Below are 13364 nucleotides of genomic sequence, written 5' to 3' on the forward strand. Positions count from 1 at the left end.
CAAGGGCGAAAAGCCCGGTCGGGTAGGACGCGGGGATCTGGAGCGCCCCTTATTTCGGGAAGGATGCGATCCGTTTACGTTTATTCCGTTTTATTACCGTATTTTTTGCGAGAATCGCAGTTGCGCGCAACGTCGGCCTATTGATGCGCGTGCAACACAATTCGTAGGGAGAGCGACAGAGACGGTCCGAGAGAGCAGCAGGAGAGCGTTGTAAAGCAAGAGGAAGAGAGACAGAGGATGCCGGAATGCCGCAGCGAGGGAGAAGGATGGAGCGAGAGTAAGAGAGAGAGAGAGAGAAAGAGAGCACGGGACCTCGCGCAGTTAAGTATCGAGTGGCCGAAATTGAATTTAATATCTCTCGCGCAATATTCATGCCGTGAAAATATTCTAGAATACCGAGAGGATTCCGAGTCACATCAACCCCGGGGCCGCTCCTGGAGAAAGACGACGGAGGGCCCGGCCAGCCTACCGCTGTTCCCCCCAGGAGAAATGCCAAAAGAACGAACCCGGAGAAATATCCTCTCGAGCAGCCCTGAGATACCGGCGAGAAAATTACCCCAGCTAGGGGGGAGTCGAGAAAGACCTTAGGGCCCCCGCCATCGACCCTATCATCGATGGAATGCGCGAGAAATCGGCGCGGCACGTGAGGTACCAAGACGCGCGAGGCCCGGCTCTCCACTGTTCGGTGTGCCACACTACAGAGAGGGTGCCTCCTGATCTCCCAGAGTGCGACCAAAGGACCAAGATTCACCGCCGAAAACTGTAAGCCGCCTCTCAGGTAGCCGTAAATAAGTGTTGGTTGGTGCCGTGTGTATTGAAAACCTAGAATAATTACCGTGAGTACCGTGTCTCTCATTATCGTATCGTTTTGTGTAGGAGAGAGCGGTCTCTCTCTCTCTCTGAGTATCGTACCGCGGAGCCAGCCGACTTCGAGTTCGCGAACCGAGCCCTCTCCGAAAAGTGCCGCCGACAGTCAATCGTTTTCGCGAGCGATTATCGTACATTATAATTTACCGCTATATTCCGAGTCACGTTTTGTTTTACATGTGATCTCAGTAGATTTTCGAAATTTGCGTGCAGCCGTTCTCCGCGAGTTTGTTAAATATTTCATTTTTCGACTCGGCGAGAGAGTCGTGCGAGAGAGTCACGAAATTGCCGTTGTCTATTTGTTACTTTTTTTGGATACCGCGCCGTGTCTTGACATAGATGATTGTGACCTCTGTATGTACCGCGTGTCCGCGATAAGAAGTTTGAACAGCCTACCGTTTACCGATTTTTTTTGTCTTGTCTGGTTCATTCCGTTCGTAAAATACTGTCGCGAAATTGTTTAAACATTTAATGATGTTATAATTAATGAAACTTTAGCAGATCTCTTCCGTTCTACCGATATTTGCCTATACATTTATACTATCTTATCTTATATCATATCGTTAGCCAATGTTAATATTTATTATGTAATCATATTGTCCATTTATCTTAATCATATGTAAGCTTGTTAGTCCTAAGTGTCAAATATATATATCTGTCAAATTATATCACCACGTGTATGTCTCTCTATACCTCTCTCTCAACCATAGACCCAACAATCCTATAGACCCGCGACTCTGTATAAAATTTGGGGAAGTGATCTTAAGTACCGTCCACATTAGTATCGTGACGCATTCACATGCGCCTGGCGCCCAACTTTACCGTGAGTTACCGAAAGTACCTAGGTACGGGTAAGTAACTCGTTCGTTACCGAATTTTACCGTATTAGAGCTCAAACTAAAAAAATATTAAAATTAAACGCTCCCCTGTCCAACTTGGCGTTTCGGAGCAAGAAAAGACGTTGCATACCAAAAACATTGATGTTTCATTAAATATCAGATAGGGGATAATGGAGAACCAACCCATCGGACTTCCACAGATCTGTTTGTAAAATTGTACCCTCAAAACAAAAACTGATTGATTCAAGAATGGTTTCCACAGCATGTAAAAATTTTGCCAGATTAAAAGTTGTTTTTGCCGAAATATTGTTCCAGCGTTTTTTGATTCCCTTTAAAACTAGCTACTTAGGAATATTCGTGAATAATATAGTGACATCCAACAATATCATTATTTCATTATCTTTGATAATTCTACCTCTAATATTCCTGGAGAACGACCATCCGTCACTGATGTACGAGTTCGATTTTTTAATCGAACATTGTATAACGTTGTGAATATAATTCGCAATATTATATCCCGGGCTATCAAGTGTCGAGACAATGATACGTAAAGGATATCCATTCTTATAAATCATTGGAAGTCCATAACAACTTGGTGTATTACTGTTTGTACAATTAAAAAATTTATAGGTTCTATCGTCAATAAGGTCGTTCGAACGCCAAGACTTAACAAGAGAATTTAATTTGTTAGTTGTAAAGTTAATAGGATCTTTCTTGAGTTTTTTATAAGTGTGAGAATCGTCAAGTAACGCTTCCATTTTTTGTACATAATTGTTTCTGTGTAATATCACCGTTGTTTGCCCCTTGTCAGCTTTAGTGACTAAAATCTCTTATACTCTAAGTACTATACTAGAATATCGGTTTGCAGTTGTACATTATTATATGAGGTTTTTTGAGTAGTTATTACATATTTTTATTTTATTTTAGCTTTGTATTTTTAATATTATTTTTAAATTATTTTTTGTAGTGTTATTGTTCACTTGATAAGGACCACAATCATATGGTCGAAACTCGTGAAATTAAATAAACTGAATTAACGTATAAGACAGGCAATAAGAGCCAAATCGCGGATGACAGTGCGTTATCCTAACAAAATAAATTTTTTCGTTAGAATTAAATACCTGTGCACAAGGCACCAAATTTTACTTGGACACGGCCAAGATTTAAAATTGGAATAATGTCTACAAGAGATTGAATTCTAACGAAAAAATTTAGTTTCATTAGGATAACGCACTGTCATCCGCGATTAGGCTCTTATTGCCTGTCTTATACGTTAATTTATATTTATATTACAGAGTCTTGTTAAACTCTTAATTTAAATAAACTGATTTTTGCTAGTTTGGTCGATTATTTGATTTACCTATTTATTGACTAGCGATTGGAAAGAATTACGTCTTTGTTTTGGTTTAAATGTAGTATATTCGATCCCGAAAAAATTAAATAAGATTATCAATCGCGGTAAAGATAAGATTTTAAAATTGAATAGAACTGAAATGATATACAAAATTGTATGTTTCCTACATTGTACTTTTTCCTACATCGGACAAACAAAAAGACACCTGAAAACCCGCACTAGGAAACATAAAAATAATATTAAATTACATGAAAATAGTGAGTAAACTACTACTTTGTAGTGAACAAACATAGAGTTGAATTTGGACACGATTTTGACTAGGATAATCCGATTATTTTACATTATGAGAAAAATACTAAAAAAAGAGAAATAGCTGAGATGTTTTATATAAAAATGTGTAATAATACATTAAATTCAGATGAAAATTTGAATATTATTTATAATAAGAAATATATGTCGGCTCTCAATATTATTATTAATAATAATACATGAATTTTAAATCAAAAGAGTCTGAATAGCTTAGTTGGTAAGAGCAGTCGCCCGGCAAGTGAAAGACGCGGGTTCGATTCCCGCTTCAGCGACTTTTCGGACCTATATTTTTCTCGCCTATTTTTCTCCATATGTAAGTTCGAGATTAATTTATATATGGAACTTAGTAATCTCAAATCAAGAGATACAGTTCCGAAGAATTAATTTTTCGCGCTTGGGCTCTATTGGCCGATTTAAAATTCATGTATTATTATTATTTATAATGTTATCAATACAGTTTAAATGTTTACACGACATGTACATACAGTTGTTAGCTAAACGTCTTAGTAGACACACGTGTTTTCACACATATTCAATTTTATAGTGATGACTATCATACATATTTTATTATAATAACATCAAAAAATCTTGCATTTTAACATTTAACGTTGTCAGTTTTCGCTTATATATATTTTTTACACATTTTTCTGTGTGTCTGTCTGTGGTCTTGAGTTAATTGTTTCTATAATTTAATAACTATTGTAAATTAAATTTATTTTTATTTTTATTGTATTTTATTTTTTAATTTATTTTATTTGTAAATTAATTGTATTTTTATTTTTATTGTAAATTATTTTTTAAATTATTTTTATTTATTTTTTGTGTCTAGTATTACATTTTTCGCTTTTATGTTTAGTAATTTACAATAATTTTGTGGATTTTTTATTAATTTGTTTTTATTATTGCTTATTGTATCATTTTAATTGTGAAATTATTTTATTACTGTGTTCATTTAATAAGGACCTGAACCAAAGGTCAAAATGTAATGAGGAAGATCTAATAAATTAATATATTTTTTGCCCAGATTGGTTGTCTATAACTTTTTCAAAGATTTTTTTCAAAGATTTTCATCCTTGTGAAGATAAAAAAAATATTTTTCTTACCGTGACCAAAAATTAATAACACGGATTTATTTTAGTTTTAGTTTAGCGCACACTTAATTATTTGTCACATATAAACAATGCTTTCCAATGATTAGAATACAGATGTAACAGGGAGGCGTCAACTCGTACCTTCTTATCCGTAATGAGCTATCCGTTCGTAAGACGACTGCTACGGTGACAGAGTGGGAGTGAACCTAAGGAAAACTAACGTTACACCTGTATTTTAATAATTGAAAAGCGTTTTTTGTATGTGAAAAACAATTAAGTAAGTGCTAAAATAAAATTAAAATAAATCCGGGTTATTAATTTTTGACCACTAAGAGACGCCAACTACCCCCGCCATGCGACCATCTTAGATCCACACGCACGTCGCCGAGCGCTATCTCTCTCTTGCCATATCACTCTTATGTCAGTGATAATGGCCCATATTCATAATTCAATCCTATATTTAAGATCGTCTTACGTCCAAGCTCTTAACGCCACGCAGCCATTTGATTAGTTGAACGGGATTTTAAGTCAATTTCTGACCAGACTTAAGACAATCTTAAATATAAGATCGGACTATGAATACGAGCCGAAGGAAGAGAGGGAATGTACTTCGAGGATATTTCCGAATGCAGCCAGAATGATAATGACAGTGTTTTATTGTCGTTATTAGTCCATGTAAATCACATGAACATAAACAGAGTGCAGCATGATTGTCAAATCAATTAGACTGTGTACTAAAAGCAATTATATATATTTTTCATATATCTGTACCGATTTTACATCACTTTATATAAAAACTTTAAATTATGCATTCTTTCGAACTCTTGGAATTGAAATATTTGATGTTTGTTTTAAGTTATGTCTACATTTTTGATGTTTGTTTTAAGTTATGTCTACATTTTTGATGTTTGTTTTAAGTTATGTCTACACTTTTAATGTTATTTTATAATTTTCCACTGTGCAGGAAAAAGAGCAAGTTGTTTGACTATCAAATCATCTTACCGATTCATCTCTGAACATGTTTAAGTAAATTCAACTTTATTCGAAAATAAATGACAAATACTTATTGTACTTAAAACTGTAACTTAATATTGATATTTTTCAGAGAGCTCCAATTTAGATTTCCACTCTTCCATTGTCTAAGGTGAATGAAATACAACGCTTTCTGAAGTGTTCAAACTGAAGGGAAAATTGGAAACCTTTTGACAAAATCTGAATAGCCCTGTGTGCCCTATTTCATCTTATATATTAATTCATTGATAATCGTTTCATTACTTCATTTTCTTCCTTTTGCCATTTTTAATCTAAACCTATTTGTCGTCATGCAACTGGGTACTAAATTTCTGCTTGCGATGATTTTGTAATCTTTTTAGCTTATTTGCCAATAATTTATTTCGCTTCTTTACACTGTAGTAACTTTTAAAAATCAAATTTGTCTTTTTCTGTAAAGTATAGTATTTCAACTGGAGTGCGGCTAATTCTTTATTTTTCAAAAGTAATTGTCGTTTCAAAGCATTAATGGATTCATCTTCCATACTATCTACAATTTGTATATCTGACGACTGTATTTTTGTATTTGTTTTCAGTGTTTCTATCGCTTTCGATATTTCCACTGTTTCTACTGCTTTTGTTGTTTCTGATGTTTCCCTTATTTCCATTGTTTCCCTTATTTCCGGTGTTTCCATTGTTTCTGGTATTTCCATTATTTTTGCTGTTTTTTGTTGTTTTTGAATTTTCTGTGGAACATTGTAGTGATAAAATAGCTGAGCATTTCAACTTTTTTGAACCATCAACTCTTTGCCGTTTCCATTGATCCTTGTCAAAGTAAAGCTACGCATTAAAAAAGTCGATATTAGTTAAAAATTTATTAATATGAAATTAGTATAATATTTTTAATTATTTATCAGTAAAATTATTGATATCACAAAATATACATACCATACTTCGCATAATGTGCTACTTGTAGAAGGTTGCCAATTTAATCGATTTACAAATGAAATCCATTTTGCACACCTATCTGGTTCTTTCTGAAATTGAAACAACATAAGATTCTGCTTTACATTACAGCCACTGGCAACACAGTGCTTTATCATCTAAAATAAGGAAAGAAATAAATTATGATAAAGATTTAATACATTAATAAATAGATTAGAATGCACATATGTTGCTACATAAATAAGAAATTTGCAATGTCAATAAAGCATTTATAACTATTGTAGGATATATTTATTTTCTCGATTATATTTTACATTATATTATTCAAATTTTCGTTATATTGTACATATTATATTTTACTCCTCGTTTTGACGACTTTATTATTCTAAACAAGATGTTGCGTAATGATTACGCTGAGGGCATGTGCCCGCCACACGTGTCTCTGGAAGGAGTCAGCGACGATGTGGTCGAAAAGATTTTTAACTCTTCTTCTATCACAATATTTATTTGCTTCGGTCAAAATACAAGCTAGTTTCGTTGCACTTAAGGGTATAACTGAAAGCGTTATCGCAGGTAAAAATACTAGACGCCTTTGTTCTCGCGAAAACGTGTCGCCTCACGCGTGCGTCCGCTTCTCTCCGCGATCGAGTTAGCTCTCGCCCGCTCGCCCGAGTGGGGGGGCTCCTAGGCACGCTCTCTGCCGAATATTACTACGCGCGATAAGGCGCGGTCCCAAATTCGCGCGCGAAAAACAAATTGAAATAAATGGTTTTTTACGATATACAAGGTTAATGTCCTCAGCTTTCTTGTGTAAGTTGGCCACATTTTGAGGCAAAGTCAAAATGGTAGTTTCCATTGACTTGCGGCCTCGCTTGGATTTTTTGGCCGGTGTATCGTGTTTGAGAGGTCCAACATCTTGCAATGCACTGCGAAGAACTGCAGCCGATGTGCCCGGCGCCAATGATGTGCTGGCCGTTTTAGAAGTGGTGACTTCAGAAGTGGTCTCTTTATGTGCGACGGTTTCGATGCCATCTGGACTAACTATTAAAACACAACAATTAGCAGGATCGTCATTGTCGTCATCAGTGCATTGAGTTTCCCCGCTTAAATCAGTTGCTAAGAAATCTTCAGCCGTGAATATATTCGGATCGAATGGATAAATACCCGTTGCTCTAAACCCAGATTTGATATTCTTAGGCGTGGTACACGCATCGAGACATTTATCAGCGATAGGCGCTATGTGATGTAATTCCAAATCTCTGCCGATGTGATTTTTCATCCAAGCTTGGCACTGGGTGTAGAACATCTTTTTGAATGGACCGAATACGCTAACATCTAAAGGGTTGCATACGATGCGAGCAATGGGAAGAGAAAGAAAGCATCGTGATGCCATTATCAACTGCTATATCCATGGCCTCCACGCTGAGATGGAAAGTGTGGTTATCAAGTAATAATAGAATCGGCAACTCTTTGGATGCGTTGGCGTGCTTGATAAAATGAGCCATAAATTTCACGAATTCTTGTGTCACTGTCAATCCATATTTATTACATGTACAATTGTCATTCCTAAGTGTCAAATATATCTATGTCAATTTATATCACCACGTGCATGTCTCTCTTACTACCTCTCTCTCAACCATAGACCCAAAAATTCTATAGACCCGCGACTCACTATAAAATTTTGAGAAGTTACCTTAAGTACCGTTCTCATTAGTATCGTGGCGCATTCACATGCGCCTGGCGCCCAACTTTACCGCGAGTTACCGAAAGTACCTAAGTACAAGTAATTAACTCTTTTGTTACCGATTTTTACCGTTTTAGGGTTTGAACTTGTAGAATATTTAAATTGAACGCTCCCCTGTCCGAACTTGGCGTTTCGGAGTAGGAAAAGACGTTGCAAAAAGTCGTATAAAAATTTTATATACTCAGTTTTTTGACGATCCATCATGACGATAAGATGCGGTTACTTTCTTTCAAAAGTTATTAAAAATGTTTTTAAAAAATTCCGATAATCATATTGTTTATTATAATAATCATGACAACAGTGTCAACTAACTGCGCTTTTATCAAGGAAGTATGTAAAAAATTTTTAATTCTTGCGTTTAACATAAAAAATGTTTATTAATTTTAATTAATTGTACCATTCTAGTTTTTCACTTAAAAAGGACCAAAAACAGATGGTCGAAACGTTGTGAAAATAAAATAAAAATTTCTTGGCTAGTTTGGGTCGAATTAAATATATCATTCCTTCCCTCAGGGGCACTACAGACTCATCCCTGTAGTGTACGGGTGTCGCAATCCCGAGGTACCCGAGCTGGAGTGTGTGGTGATGGATGAACGAGGTGCGATGGGCGTGCAGGCCCTAAAAAGGACTTGTCCACTGCACTAGGTGAAGGAAAACACCGAAGATAACACCCGGGGGGAGGCCCCGTTAGCTGAGTAAGGCAACCTCCTAAGGGGAAGGAAAACCCCCGACAGAAAAAAACCAATTTCTTTTTTCAGATATGATGAGCGGTTCTAAAAAAGAAGAGACTGTCCTAGGGTCGGTAACTAGGAACCGGCGGGGGGGGGGTGCAGGCCTGGCTCCCTCCTCGTCGTCAACATACGACAGGTCGTCCGCGGATTTGCCGGCTGGGTCCGCGGATGAGAGAGCGACAGTGCCGAGGAGCAGGACAGAGGATGAGGTGGAGGACCAACTCATCCAGTTGGATATTGCCTGGGAGGAGCTGGGTGAGGATGACGATCCGAGCGATCTCGTGACCGAAATCCGGCACGCCCTCCAGGACGAGAGCGTTCGTGCCTTCCGTTGGCTAGGAGTATACGGGCACCTGAAGGCACACCTTCGAAGTTATTCGAAGAAGTGTGCCTTAAAAATTATAGAGGAGGAGCCTGATCTCCGGGATAAGGAGACGGAGGTGACCCGTGGGGACTCACCGCGGGATGTGCCTCCTGAGGTAAGTGGACTGGGTGACGGCGCATTGGGCGCTGCCTCTGCCTCCCCTGGGGGGCTTGGTGGCGCGCTTGATGCGTTGGAGCCCAGTATTCTTCATGGCCCGGTGGAAGTCCTTGACAGGGAGCAAGTCCTGTCGGATAACTGCCGGGCTCACGTGGAGGAGATCGAGAGGCTCAAGGGACGTGTTGGTGAGCTGGAGGCGAGCAACCAAAAACTCCGCAAGGAGTTGGAGGTTGTTCGCAGTATGTTGGCTCCCCTTCCTCCCTCTTCTGGGGAGAAAGAGGCGCCTCCCGCGAAGAAGAGATCGCGGCGGAGACGGGGCAGAGAGGTGGTCTCTGAGCTGGAGCCTTCTGGCAAGGAGACCATCTCTGAGACGCGGAGGACTCTGTTTGAGTCCTCTGATGCGGCTTCGGGGGGGGATCCACACCAGCAGCTTTTAGCGCGGGTGGATCTCCTCGTTGGGAGTCGCATCACCGAGGCGGTTGAGGGCCTGAGGAGGACTGTGGAGTCCCTCAGGTCCTCCTTGGTTTCCCGGGGGGAGGGGGTAGGGTCGTCTGCCTCTGCTCCCCCGGTCAAGAGGGTTTCCCCCGTCCTCTCGACGCTTGTGCGTGGGAGACGGGGTCGGGGTGTAAGGAGGGCGGTCTCCTTCTCGGGGGTTGGGTCTCCGTCCCCGTCCGTGGCCAATTCGGCTGCTGGGGGGGCTGGGGGCCTTGGGCCTCGGGGGGGTTTAGCTGAGGTTCCGCAGCCGGGACCGGTTACGCGGAAGAGAAGGGTTCCGAGACGGCTTCGGCAGCCTGAATCTGCGGCGGTGCATGTGACCTCTGTCGGTGACAAGAGGTCATATGCGGAGATCCTGCGGGAGGCCGGGGAGCGCATCAGCCTGGAGGAACTTGGCATTCCTCCGCTGAACATGCGGTTCGCCGCCACTGGGGGCCTGCTTTTGCAGGTCCCTGGTGGAAACACCGGCGAGAAGGCGGACCTCCTGGCGGGTCGCATTCGCGACGTCTTCGCGGATCGCGGGGATGTGGTGGTCTCCCGCCCCCAGAAAACCATGGATCTCCGGATCCGTGGGACTATGGGGGAGGGAATCGCCTCCCGGGATGACATCCGCGGTGCCCTGGTGTCTCTGGGGGGATGCTCGGTCGGGGATGTTCGAATAGGAGAGATTCGAACTCCTCAGGGCTCTCCCTGGAGCACAGTGTGGGTGCGTTGCCCGGTGGCAACGGCGCGTAGGGCCGTATCCGAGGGCAGAATCAGGGTAGGCTGGGGGATGTTGGGGGTGGAGCTGCTTAGCGCCCGTCCCCTTCGGTGCTTCCGCTGCCTTGAGGTGGGGCATACTCGCAATCGATGCTCGGGAGGTGTCGATCGTTCCGACCGCTGCTATCGTTGCGGCGTGTCGGGACATCGCGCGGCGGTTTGTGGCGCCACTCCCCGCTGTCCGATTTGTTCGGACAGGGGGGTGTCGGCAGCCCACTCCTTGGGGGCTCAGGGGTGCCTGAGGCCCTCAGTTTTCGGGGCGGATGGTGGGCGCCAGGCTCTGGGTCGTCCTGTTGGGGGACGGCTCTTGGAGATCGGGGCTGCCCCGGTGGGCGCTCCTGTTGTGGAGCGCGTGCAGGCTCCGGGGCCCCCTGTTGGGGGGACACCCGATAGCCCCGAGTGGATGGAGGTGGACTGTAGCCGGGGGCGGGGGAGGTCACGGAGAGGTGGCTCCCCTGTGCCGGGCTGCAGCTCTGCTTCCAATGTCTAGTGTCGTTCTGTCCTATAGTCGTAGTGCGTAGCGGTGGATGCGGGGATTCCGGGGAGGTTGCCGAAAGGTGACTCCGTGGTGTCCCTGCTCCGCCAAGTCTATGTTTTAGTAGGTAGCGGCGATGGGTGTTTGAGTGCCGGGGAGGCTGCCGAAAGGTGACTCCGCGGCCTCTTCACCCGCGCCAAGTTCATGTTGTTTTTGTTTAATTTTGTTGTCTTTCGTTTATAGGTGGGAGTAACAACCCTCCCACCTTTATTGTGGTCGGCCATTGTGCCTCACTGTTGGCCCTTAGAGGGCTGGGCCTGTGGCCCTTATTTGGTCTCTGTCGTGGATTGTGTATATGTCTGTCCACGTAGTTGGTGACGTCCTGTGACGTCTTAAATGTGGGGTGGGTGGCTGCGGCCGTCTCACTAACCGGGTTCGGCAGGGAGAAGGGTGGGGGCCCTGATCCCATTGCACGTCGACCCAGGGAAGTCCGGGGGGAGCTAGTAGCCCGGCTCCCTCCGATGCCCTTTCGGGGCAAGGGAATGTCCTCTCCGGGGGGATACCTGTAGTATCCTCTCGGGGGATGTGTCCTACCTTAAGGACGCCGGTCGGGTGTCCACCGTGAAGTAATGCTTACGCGGTTCCGCGGTGGACAATACCCATACGACCAGGGGCTTCAGTCAGGTTTTAGGTCGGTCCCCCGCCCGATAGTCCCTCGGGATACTACGGGCGGGAATCCACCACAAAGCCTCCTGACCCTCCCTCAGGGGTCAGGACGGCGAAGTTTGGTTTAGGCAAATTTCCTGACTATAAAAAAAAAAAAAAAAAATATATCATTCCTAAGTTATTTTTAGTATAATTGCAATATAATTATATAAACAATTATTAAATATTTTAAAAAATAAAGAAAGTACAGCACTATATTAAAGTCATTATTGGCATTGAATATGGGCATAATAAATTAACCATTAATGGCTGAACATTGTTCACCATGTTTGGCCGCGTATAATTATCCTTTATCGGACCAAAGTTATCATTCCATAATATTCCCATTGATAGGCCAATTATGGTTCCTATTACCGCGCCAATATAAGTAACCTGGTAACCAATTTTTGGTATTAGGCTAATTGTAAAATCCTATAATGTATAATAGATAAACTCTAATAGTTAACCAATTTAATGAAAGATGAATATCCAAATAGGATATTATAAATGTAAATTATTTTATATTTAATTAGAATATTGTATGTTATAATTAACGATAGGTTAACGCCCGAAATTTAATGATATAAATATATATTATATTCTATTTAGGTAAATTTTATTTGGAATTTTGAATAAACATTTCAAAACCAGAGGCGAATGTCTAAATATAGGTAGTCTAAATATATTATTATTTAATGTAGCATATTGTAAAAAGTGGATAAATACAACGTCGACGATTTATGCATGTCTAAACATTATTGTTATAATAAATGCATATGAGTGAGTTGGATAAATGAAAAAGAAATTAAATAAAGTAAAATGAGAACTCCTCAGGAGTGTTATTGAGTTACGGCGAAATAAATCTTTGATAGAATGTGCAAGCATAAATAAACCCATTAGTCAATTAGAATTTACGTAACAGAAAGTGATTTTTATATTGCCCATATCAAGAATATGTGTCACTAAAAGGAGGAAAAATTTTAAATATATATTTTATATATTAAGAGTATATTAGCTAACAAGTGCGGAGGATCGTAAATCGGCCGAGAGTGCGGAAGTTTGGCGCACAAAGCGAAGCCCAGTGTGACAATCCGCATGATCAGCCGATTTACGACCCGCACATGTTGGCTACGATATTTTGTGTGACTGGTGCGTGGAAAGAGCCCTTTCTAAAATCCCATCAAAAGGCGACTTTCCGCGCGCCGGTTGCACAATAACTTTTTTCTTTTTAACTGTCTTTTTGCTGTCACTATCGTAATCAACCTTAAAAGGATTATAATATTTTATACAACAAATTAATATTATAACATTATTATTCTTATTGCTCATAACACAATATTTCCTTTTAATTATATTTTTCAATAAAAACTTTTATTACCCTGAATGATATTTTAGAAGTAGTTTTTTCTTACTTGAGATATTTTCTTATATCTGAAGAGAGACATGCTAAAGTCATATATTATTTCTATCTTCACAAAAATTCTATCAATAAACGTAAAATAACTTGATACTTTTGACAAACGTAATATATCGAGTACAGTATACCTAAAAGTTACCACAATCAAATAAATCAGTATAA

The 13364-nt window shown here is 41.0% G+C and overlaps 1 pseudogene across 1 annotated transcript; it reads right to left on the reverse strand.

Moving 5' to 3' along the window:
* Window positions 1–5532: 5532 nt before the first annotated feature.
* On the reverse strand, window positions 5533–8012 carry LOC114937593 (uncharacterized; annotated as a pseudogene). The gene is made up of 3 exons (XR_014924167.1): window positions 7560–8012; window positions 6399–7436; window positions 5533–6290 (listed from the first exon to the last, which is right to left on the reverse strand). The product of XR_014924167.1 is annotated as an uncharacterized LOC114937593 (transcript).
* Between the last annotated feature and the right edge of the window lie 5352 nt (window positions 8013–13364).

Source organism: Nylanderia fulva, unplaced genomic scaffold (assembly GCF_048542155.1).
Source record: "Nylanderia fulva isolate GAGA-0341 unplaced genomic scaffold, ASM4854215v1 Scaffold143, whole genome shotgun sequence".
Taxonomy (NCBI): Eukaryota; Metazoa; Arthropoda; class Insecta; order Hymenoptera; family Formicidae; genus Nylanderia; species Nylanderia fulva.